This window comes from Lissotriton vulgaris, chromosome 3_1 (assembly GCF_964263255.1).
Source record: "Lissotriton vulgaris chromosome 3_1, aLisVul1.2, whole genome shotgun sequence".
Taxonomy (NCBI): Eukaryota; Metazoa; Chordata; class Amphibia; order Caudata; family Salamandridae; genus Lissotriton; species Lissotriton vulgaris.
The window spans coordinates 569,878,308-569,890,331 of NC_141689.1; positions in this window are offsets into that span (position 1 = coordinate 569,878,308).

Sequence of the window (12,024 nt, forward strand, 5' to 3'; positions counted from 1 at the left end):
CCATCCTATAAAGGCAGGGGATACGCATTGACTAATAATTATATTTTTGTTTCGTTCTCCCTGGGCTGCCTCATATCTTCTTTTACTATTCGACACAGCCCCTTTAGTGACCACTATACTCTGACTCTGCTGCTTGAAGTGATGGGTAACCAGATAGTGCCCCATAGTATAAATGTGGGCACATTATCCTCAACCAATCAGGGGAGGCATTTACTGTTGTCACAGTTGGATACCAAGGCTTTAAATTATTCTCTTTTTAAAACAAAACAACATGAGATTTTAATGAGTTAAGATCCTTCAGCTCCAGGAGAGGAAACCATATACTCATTTATTGTTATTGCTCGGTCAGTTGCCAGTTTGTTAACAGCCCCTGTAGTTACTTCTCCTTCTGAATATCCGAGCTGGTTTAATAGTGAGTGCTCCTAGGCTCTCTGGCAACTGAAGACAGTCCTAAAACAAACCCCGAACTTGGGTGGCAAGGTGTCATAGTAAGTATAGGGGGACCCCTAAGGATCGGAGGCGCTTGCTACAAAAACAAGCATGGAAGGACCTAACAGAAGCAAGTGAGCAAAGGGACTGCACTCTTTTTACGGATGTTATTATAAGCCCCTGCATTTTAGAGCCGGTAAGACTGGCCTTTTCCTATCATATAACTCTGCAACAATGGAAGGCCCATTTTGAGGGAGTTTAAAACGATGAACAAAGTGAGGGACCTATTAATGACTTATGTCCCTGTCCCACTATCACCTTGATGAAGTAAGGTTAGCCAGCGAGGGATTGTCCTGGAATAAGGCCCCTGGACCCGTCCGGATCCCTCTGGGCCCTTTTTGGGACAATATTGATGTGTGTGCCCCGGTTGTGACCAGGGTACTAAACTCTGCAGTTATGATAGTGATAGTACCTTGATGGTCTACCACCACCATTGTCTTAATTTTCATGCAGGGGGACAGGGACAACCCTCACTGTTATCACCCCATATCCCTTATTCTACAGTCATGGTTTTGGGCCATGTTTTATTAAATAGGCTCTCCGCTTGGGTTGACACAATTCACATTTTTTCGAAGGTGCAATATGAATTAAGTACAGGAAAGTTAACAATGGATCAGTGCCTAAACCTTTATCTTTTAATTTCTAAACATGCTATTGGCGAATCTAGAGCCCTCTTCTTGGGTTTTATGGATCTCACCTCAGCATTCGATTGGGTGAACCACATTAATTTTTTGATTTTACTCGGTGATCTAGGGTTTGACCCAGTGATTAGAAATGTATTAACTACTCCTCATGCCCATACCACCTCTGCAGTCAGATGCTCTCCAGAAGGAGGACTCACCGATTATTTCAAATGCAATATAGATATTAACGGTTTACAATTTGCTTTATTATCACTACAGTCTGACACCCACAGGATAGTTAGGAGACCAGTGCAGGTTTTGTTTAATGCGGATGACGCAGTAGAGATAGTGCACACACCTATAGGCCTGCAGATCCTAGTAGATGGATTTGTTTCCTTTATGAATGGGCTAGACATGTCACCTAATTTCACAAAATCGTATGTTATGGAACTAGGTAATCGAATGCTTTGACCAAAGACCTGCAAGGCAGGAAACCACAGTTTACCTAAGGTCCCTGCTTTTTCATACCTTGGAATGATGTTTGGTGCTAAACAGTAGGAAGAGGACTTTTCAGAGTCATATTAAGGCCTATACTAATAGCTGGGATTTGCTTGATAGGCTTATATATTTTATATAGAGGGTTTAGATGTTATTTAATGCAAAAAAAGAATTAAAAAACTGAAGTAAAAATAGAGAATAATTAGAAATGGAAGAGAGAAAGAATAACAAGTATAAAAAAGTTGAAGACACAGGAAAGCCTCAAAAATGAAAGAATGACTCAACTGAAAATGAAAGAGATATTGGCTTGATAATTCCCATAGAAGCCCATGTTCTGATGTTAACATGGGATTCTATGGGAATTAACAAGGGCGTATTATCAATCCCATTATCGCCGTTTTATCAGCAGTTTCCTGCCGATAAAACTGCGATAATTTTAACACCGGTCCTTGATAATATGCCCCAATCATTTCCCATTTTAAGATTCATAACTTGTAGTGTGTCCCCATAGCTACGTATGGAGTGGGGGTTTCAGAATGCCTCCCCTATTCTGGTTGGGGAGAATCATATATGCAGATAGCTACTGAATCGCCCACCTATTAGCTCCAATTTTATTCTGCATTCGGAGCTTAATTTTCATATATTTTGGACTCAATAAAGTTGGTACCACTTTTGTTGTTGGTCAGGACATGGACAACTGATAGCCTAGGTTTTAACAGGGAGGTTGTTCTGGACTTCCTTAGCCTTGACATGGGTCTGTCAATTCCTTGGTTGAGGTACATTATTAAGGCTTTCGACAATATTGTTTTCCTAAAAATGTTCACTGCCCCAGCCAATATAAATATGGCCGAGATACCCGCCACCCCCTCTCAACACAATCCCCAATGATGGGAAACCGAAACCAGATCTGAACTTTTGGAAGACGGGAGGGAGTGACCCTCCCGGCCGTATTTATTAAAATATGAAACAAAATTAAAACATTAAAATAACAGTTTCATATTATGTACAATTTCATTTCCACATTGCGATGTTTGGCTAACCTTAACATAGTCTCTAATACAAAGGTTCTCCTAGCCGAACTAACATCCTACAAAACATCTAACTTGAAATTTTGAAATTGTACATCCTAACGTTTAAGGGCCAACGGCAAGGTCGTAACCGGTGTCAAGATCCCTAACCAGAAATATCCCCCCCACTTGTGAGGGGCGACCGCACCGAGGTGTACCTCGAGTGCAACTACCAATTTCCCTTGACTTGACGGGGGCCCCAATAAACTCGACGCCACTTAAAGGTCGTCCGAGGACTCGTGTGAGGAATCTAGAAGGTAGCGTAGACCCCCCCCCAAACCCCACACATCTTACCACATCTGCCGTCGCAGATGTCTTGGCCCCGGGAAATTCTCCGGGAGGGGGCTGTAGCCCCCCTACCCAGGAAGGGGCCTTGACCGCCTTTCCTTTCCTTTCGGCGTCCCATCCTTAGAAGGGACCGCCTTCCCCGTTGAGGGGCCAATGGCCACCTCCTTCGAGCGCTCCCATCCGTAATGGGTGACGCCCACTCATAGGGATCTACCAATTAGTGCTCACCGATCATGACCTTACCGCCCGACCAAAATAAATACGACAGTTCTAAGCTAAAACAATTCTAACCAAATGACTAAATGACTCAAAAGACAGTCACAAGTAACAATTTTACTCAAACATGCTACTGATCAACACTACTAAAACATACTACTGATCGACATTAGAGCAAGATCACTTTATTTGCAAAATAATATCACAATTGACCATATCTTTATTGCATACTTAATGTCCATCACGATAATCCGACCTGCAAAAAAGAGTTACCACATCAAACTTTATTCAAAACAATTCGCCGTCTTCAGGGGCTGGTGGGTGGGTCAAAATTGGCTCTTCGTTCCGTCTCGAGCTCACGTGCAGCGAGGTGGTGCAGCTTCAGAGCACAGGAACAAGAGGATGCTTCCTTGGCTTGTTGCTCCTTTTATCCGTCTTCAGGGCGGGCGTAAACCCGCCCCGGCCTGCCCCGAGGGCGTGGCCCGGCTGCGTCAGTGTCTAGGCCAGCCCACTCCAGGGCGGGAAAAAGGCGCGCCCCGGCTACGCCGCTTCGGGCATACCAGCCGGGACTCGCCTCCCGCCCAAGATGGCTTCCCGGGGGGATCGTGGTACTCGACCATACGTTCGGGGGGACCGAATGGTCGCCCCTTTCCATATGGCCGAGATACCCGCCACCCCCTCTCAACACAATCCCCAATGATGGGAAACCGAAACCAGATCTGAACTTTTGGAAGACGGGAGGGAGTGACCCTCCCGGCCGTATTTATTAAAATATGAAACAAAATTAAAACATTAAAATAACAGTTTCATATTATGTACAATTTCATTTCCACATTGCGATGTTTGGCTAACCTTAACATAGTCTCTAATACAAAGGTTCTCCTAGCCGAACTAACATCCTACAAAACATCTAACTTGAAATTTTGAAATTGTACATCCTAACGTTTAAGGGCCAACGGCAAGGTCGTAACCGGTGTCAAGATCCCTAACCAGAAATATCCCCCCCACTTGTGAGGGGCGACCGCACCGAGGTGTACCTCGAGTGCAACTACCAATTTCCCTTGACTTGACGGGGCCCCAATAAACTCGACGCCACTTAAAGGTCGTCCGAGGACTCGTGTGAGGAATCTAGAAGGTAGCGTAGACCCCCCCCCAAACCCCACACATCTTACCACATCTGCCGTCGCAGATGTCTTGGCCCCGGGAAATTCTCCGGGAGGGGGCTGTAGCCCCCCCTACCCAGGAAGGGGCCTTGACCGCCTTTCCTTTCCTTTCGGCGTCCCATCCTTAGAAGGGACCGCCTTCCCCGTTGAGGGGCCAATGGCCACCTCCTTCGAGCGCTCCCATCCGTAATGGGTGACACCCACTCATAGGGATCTACCAATTAGTGCTCACCGATCATGACCTTACCGCCACAGGCCGGATAGTTGACCGGCTATCCGGACCCCCCACAAAACTCCTACCTAAAGGTCATGTCTTAAAGTCTTTAGCCAAGCTATACAGTCACCTATAAGTAACTCGTTCCCTACCCGGGACAAATGAACACCATCCCCCAAATACATACTATCGCCAATAATACAACCATGCGAAATAGAATGCAGTGTATTGGAACGGAATAATCTACTCACTTTGTTATTAATTTTTCTTACCGAATGATTCAGAGCAGAAACAGAAATAGCCCCCCGCCATACTTTTCGTGGGATCATATGTGACCATGCAATCATGCACCCTGGAACTCTCCTCGCCAACCAACTTACAGTGGAAAGCATCGCCTCAAGAAGAAGTCGTCTACCAGTGGTGACCAAATCATTGCCTCCAAGATGTACTATGACTATAGACGGCGGTGACCTCGTCCGCCCTAGTAAGCCCTCAAAAGATGACTGAAACTGGTCAATACAGAGCCCGCCCTTTCCGTAGAAGGACATACTGTACCCGTATTCCCCAGCCACGTGATTCATGTCACCTGCTTTGAATACGTCCGCGGCTCGCCTCACGTATGAGTGGCCCACGACCCACACCTCCTTTCTCACAGCCGGTGAAGTATGACCGCTGGCCAGGTGATGGGTCGACTGGATAGTCCGCCCCGCCTCGTAAGCTTGCGCAACTGAAACCAAACAAAAACAAGAAGCGTGAGTACATCGTTACAGCTTCACAACATGTGCAACCGCACATATCTCTTATAACAATCGGAGGACCAACGCCCCACACGTTTAATTTGTTCAACATTCAGACCCCTGGCCGTAGCCTCTGTGGCGGCCCCTATCCGAAAGGAATGGGTCCCAAACTCGCTCGGGTTCAAGCCCGCAGCCGTAATCGACATCGCAAGCACCCGCTGAAACTGAAACCTCGTCAGTGGGGTGGTGTCAGCGTGTCTCAACAATGTCCCCCCCCATGATGCCACCCTCTGTGCTAAATACTCCTCTACACAGCTCACCGGGCACATGGATGACCCGGGGATCCTTCGTATCACTATGCAGTCCCCCACTGAACCCTGATCAGTCTTGGACCTGACAAATGAGACAATCATTGTCTCGCCCTTGATTTGGACATGCTCTCGGCACAGTCCTCCCCTGGTATCCTGCTTGTTCCTTGCCACTAATTCGCTTACCCGCATAGCCCCATAGAATGGTAGCACAAACGCGGCTCGGAATAACACTGCTTCATCCTGGGATGAACATGTTGCAGGAAGCACAGATAACAACAAAGCCAACCTATCCAGACCTATCGGGCGCCTATCATCTACTCTGCGACCCTCAAGGCGTTGCCACCCGCGTAGCGCCTTCTGCACCACGAAAGACGCTGTCGGGTCCTGGATCCCATGAGCCCTAGCCATAAAGGAAATGGCGGCCCGATGCCTCTGGGCCGTAGCCACTGATTTGCCTGTCTGACGTAAGTACAGCAGGAAGTTCACTACCCACTCCTCCTGGCCCCAAAGCTCCCCTCTCGCTGCCCCCAAAAAGGCCCAATAGGAACGGAACGCCCCTTCGTATGCCTTCCTCGTCCTGGGTGCTAAACTCTCTCCCACGAGGTTCTGTAGTTCGGGGCACCGAGAGACCAGAGAGCTTCGGGAAAGGGTGCTGCCACCGGGTCCGCTGTGGGCAGAAATCCCCAGAAGGCCTGCATACGAAAACGAGAAAGCGCATCAGCCGCCTGGTTCATCACCCCCGGGACATGTTTTGCTCTAAATAGGACATTCAGTTGCATACACAATAACACAATCTCCTTGAGTAATCTCAGGACCCATTTGCATCGTGCTGCCTGGCTATTGATACACTCAACCACGGTCATGTTATCAGACCAGAATACCACAGAGTGATCTCTGAACCCCTCGGGCCAAGTTCTCAGGGCCACCAGAATGGGAAAAAGTTCTAGGAAAGCAATGTTGCTTGTCAGACCATTATCATGCCACCATTGAGGCCATTTTTGTGCCGACCACTGAGTGCCGAATATGGCACCAAAACCAATGCTCCCTGCTGAATCGGTCCACAGCCCCAGCTCCTCGGAGGACACGGCCAGTTTGTTCCAGACTATTCGGCCATTGAAATCCGCCAGAAATGCCAACCAAATGCGCATGTCCTGGCGAACCTCTGCCGAGAGCCGAGTGCGGTGATGACCTTCCTTCAGGCCGACCATGGCTTGAGCGATCGAGCGAGAAAAAGGGCGGGCCATCGGTATAACTCTTAGGGCAAAATTCAACTGCCCCACTAATTGCTGTAATTGATGTAGCCTAACTTTAGACTCACTTATACACATTTGCAGGGATGCCCTGAATTTTAACACTTTGTCCCCTGGTAAACGAAAACAACCTTCCACGGAATCCAGCTCGATCCCCAGAAACTCGAGGCAAGTCGAGGGACCCACAGTCTTACCTGGTGCCAATGGCACGCAAAATTGATTCATCAAAACACAAAATTCAGTCAAAGCCTGTCCACATTCGGGATCACCGGCTGCCCCCAGAAACAAAAAGTCATCGAGATAATGCATTACGTTTTTAAACCCCGTTTTCCTCGTGAAGACCCATTGTAGGAAGGATCCGAACTTTTCAAAATAGGCACAAGATATAGAGCACCCCATCGGCATACACTTATCCATGTAATAATGACCCTGAAACATAAAACCAAGGAGACGCTGATCGTCAGGATGTACCGGGAGCAACCGGAACGCTGATTCGATATCAGATTTTGCCATCAGCGCACCGGGCCCCAGGCGATTCAAAATGGCTACGGCCTCATCGAAGGATGCGTACCGCACCGAACACACTTCCGGGTCTATCGCATCGTTCACTGAAAGACCACGTGGGGCTGATAAATTATGTATCAGCCGAAACTCACCCGGGTCCTTCTTGGGGACCACCCCTAAAGGGGAACAAACAAAGTTAGCCACTGGTGGCACATTAAATGGACCGGCGACTCGACCTCGAGCCACCTCCTTCCTGATTTTTTCCTGTACCACGGTCGTATGTTGTTGGACCGATATCTGATTTTTACATTGTGGTCTACCCTGAAACTCTCCCACTGGGATGCGGAAACCATATGAAAAACCGTTGCGCAACACCCCAGCGGAAGCGTGATCCGGGTATTCGTTGAGCCAGGGAATCATTGCCAAGGTATCAATCGGGGTAGGTAAAGGCGCCCCTCGGACTATGTTAGACCTGTTTGGCGCCTCCTCTACCCCCGTTATCACCCGTTTTGGCTCTGCACATGGACTCAGGGTGGGATGATTGACCACACCCCCCACATTCGTGCCTAAATTTGCATGACCCCTGGGGCCTCGTACACTTCCCCCTGTTAAAGTTCCAACAAACCCCCTTTTTGTTTGCGTTGCCGGCTGGCCTCGAGTGATTGTCGTTACTTGTGCCTGATCGAAAGGGCGTCCCCGCGTAATGCCGGGAGAATTCCCCAACGCTACTTCCTATCAATGGCACCTTTAACATACCGGAGTCCTCCATTTTGGACCAAGACACAGAATCATAACAGTCCCAAGTTAAGTTTTTATCATGCTCTTTCGCTTTTCTGAAGACATTGTCGTAACAAAACCAATGATTGCCCTCGTGAGATACGGAGTACCCCATGATCCGTGACTGATAAATCGGCAATTCGGGCAGCAATTCGGGCCTACGTTCACCCAAGATGGATGTAAAAACCCCCCATGCCTTGCCCCAATTATCAATGTTTTCATTTACCTTAAAGGCGGCCATCTTTGCGCGCCAAACACTTGGGTGCATGAGCTCTTTCTGGCTTTTAACATGCTCCATTTCATAATGATCGGTTAACAAAGAGAAGATGTTCACATATTCCCCTGCCCATATCTTCTCCTTAATTGCCAGAGGGACATGTTGACCCAATTTTTCCCGCCGAGAGGGTGCTGACTCATCCCTCGCAATTGGCAATGGCCGCTTACCTGAAACTGAAGCTGTATCTGCGACAGGAACTGATGGCGATGGTGCTGCCGTCGCTTCCCTTGTTTCCCGCAGCTGCCTCATCAGCACCTGCGCGTCGTCAGCCGTGGCGCCCTTGTTACCTTTACCCAACCACGCTGCTAATTGAGCTGCCAGCTCGGGCGGCATATCCTCCCCGGACACAGGGGTGACCACTACGGGAATCGGATTTCCTCCTTCCGGCACGGGAGTTGGTGCCTCAAGCGGGGCTTCGAGTGGGGGACAGGGAAGTGGGTTGTCTCCCCCAGCTGCTCCCCTTCTGGGCCTCTTGCCTTTTCCTCCTGGAGCTGCTCCCGCCAGAGGACGTTTCGGGCCCCCTTCCCCATCTTTCTCCGCCACCCGCTTCTTTAACTCGGTCACCTCTTTCATGAGAACACGCAGCATCTGGTCAGTCGTCATTCGCTTTCCAACCTTCTTCGGCATTCTCCCGATAGAGTATCTGAAAAACAAACAAGAAAGATTACAACGCTCAAAATTGGCTCTTCGTTCCGTCTCGAGCTCACGTGCAGCGAGGTGGTGCAGCTTCAGAGCACAGGAACAAGAGGATGCTTCCTTGGCTTGTTGCTCCTTTTATCCGTCTTCAGGGCGGGCGTAAACCCGCCCCGGCCTGCCCCGAGGGCGTGGCCCGGCTGCGTCAGTGTCTAGGCCAGCCCACTCCAGGGCGGGAAAAAGGCGCGCCCCGGCTACGCCGCTTCGGGCATACCAGCCGGGACTCGCCTCCCGCCCAAGATGGCTTCCCGGGGGGATCGTGGTACTCGACCATACGTTCGGGGGGACCGAATGGTCGCCCCTTTCCAAAAGTCTGATAGGTCGTTGGTGAAATCTTGTCACGCAGAATTTTGTTTCTCACAAAGATTGGAGGGAGTTTTAAGTAAGAATCATCAGCATGATTTTTATATGTTATTAAGCCTCGGGAGAGATTGTGTATTATCTGCAGCTGGAGCTCTGACAATGGGAAAGGTTGCTACTCTTTAGATTCAGGACAGGCACATTATGGCGTTTATTGTATTTTCCTGACAATCTTGCGGTCTGGAGGACCCACCTACCAGTCAGCCCTAGTGATGGGGTCGCAAACAATCATTAATGCATTTTATTTTGTTTGTACATTTTACCAATTTCTTTTTTTGATCTGTCTTAAACACATCTTGAAACCACTGGCGTTCCAGAAATGTAATGATGTTTTTAGGCAGCCCGAATGCCATCTATTGTTTTTGCTGCTTTTAAAAAATGTCTGTCAGACACAGGAAATCTATGGAAGGTTAAGGAGTGTTTTTATGTTTTTTTCTTAATTGTAACACTTGTTGCATATTTCTGGGGTACTTTTTAGCTTGCACAAATGTACTGCATCTTTTCTGATGCTGCACTTTATAGAGTCTGAATTCGTCTGCATACAACTGTGTTACTGAATAATCATTCATTTTATTGAATATTTTTAATGGACGTCACTTCTTTGATATAAGATATCTGTTCTGTATTAAATTTGACGCGTTTATGATTTTATTTTTAAAATTGAATAAAGAACTTTTGATGATGATAATGATGTCCAACTTATTCTCTAAAATGATCCCATTGTAGCCATTCACTTCAGTTGATATTGTTACCAAAGCTCTAAAGGGTTTAGTGGGTTGGTCTTTCTTTTCTTCAGCTACAGATTCACAGCAACACTCTCCTTCCTCACAACACCATAGCCCTTCCCAGTTAAGCTGCACTATGAACCCACACTCTACCAACCTAGCACAGTAATAGTATGTATGAACTTAAGTGGCTCTGTCTGTCAATCCCTTTCTCTTCATTCCAGGCTTATAGGCTGTCATTTTAATCAGATTTTAGTTTTTTTGTGCTTTACTGGTGGAAACACTCTTTCCTCTGTGCGTTTACCCATATTGCCCTTTTCTTTTTTCCCCAGTCCATTTTGAAGCGTTTTCCTTATATTACTTAGTTGTGTCTTCCTGATGTTTTTGTTGCGATATTTTTTCTTATTTTATTCTTGTGTCCTGATTTTATTCCCTGAAGTTTTTTGGCAATTTTTTTTGCATACCCTCCTCTCTACACTCCGTGCTTAAGAGCACTGCGATACAACATGCACCACCCCTATGCTTACCCATAATACAGAATAAACCCACACTCTTTCATCCACGCACAAAAAAGGAGTAGCATGCTTCATATTCAGCATGATTTGTTTTGTATATGAGACGCTATGCAAAAACCACAATACTACTAACCTTAAGTTGTGAATAGGCTACAACGTTGACTTAGATTATAATTGTAGCTATTCAAGCGGGAAAAGAACGTAAAAACCCTCGAGAATGAATGATATAGAAAACAAAAATACCATAACCACTACGGTCGCCATGATAAAGTGCTAATTTCTTGCTAGTGAACTTGGGGGAATGGGGGGTGGCTTACTTCACTCTTAAGGCATTTTGAGAACTGAAACATTGTGCCTAATAGGCAAGTATCATGTCAGTTTGTAAAAATAAGACTAAAATATAAAAGGACATCAAGTAGATGTCTACTTACCTTTATTGATCAGAAGTCTTTAAAAGTAACTGTGCCTGACTGTGCTAGGAAACATGTAAAGATGTTTTCTAAAATCTCACACAATTCGTTTACGGTTATAACTCTAAAGCAATCCCCCAGCCATACAGAAACGTTTCTCCAGTGTACTGAATCGAACGAAGCAGACAATGCAGAAGTGACTGTCATGGAGTGCCTTGGCAGAAGGCCTTGTTAGAAGGCACATAGTTGGGATGAGAGAAAGCCTGTACTCTATGCTTCATTGGCCTTACAGCTAAGAGAGATTTGATACTGAAGGTTTAATATAAAAATTGGATCAGCAGCATGAACTGCTTATGATTCATCAGTGTAAATCCAATTTAGTCACCAGACAGGCCATGGCTAGATTGCTGTAAGAATTTGAGCTGTTTATTATTGTATCGTGATCTCTTTCAGAGTTCTCCTTCATGTCTCCTCCAGTGGCCATCCCAAATTCAATTTTCCTTCTTGTTAAAGAAAATCGTTATGTACTCTGAAGAGTACACATTGCTTTTCTAAAGAAGTTATACAAATAAATTGTGGATTATTGAATTTAAACGTGACCGGCACATTCACAATTGGCACGCATACCCAAAGCATGAATGGTTGTATTTACAGAAGATGTGCTCCACATTCACTTTTTGCATCGGACCGTTCATCTCGGAAATGCAGTTGCAAACTTAACTTTGCATCGCCTCGTGAGAGTGTAACACTTTTGGACTGTAATGCAAAGTGCCTTTCATCCACTCTGAATTCAATACGTGTTGATCATAAAAAGGATAATACACTGAGGAGCCCTTGATTTGATTGAAAACCGAGACTCTTAGTTTTCATATATTTCACAATTGGAACCAAATTTGAACCTGGGGAG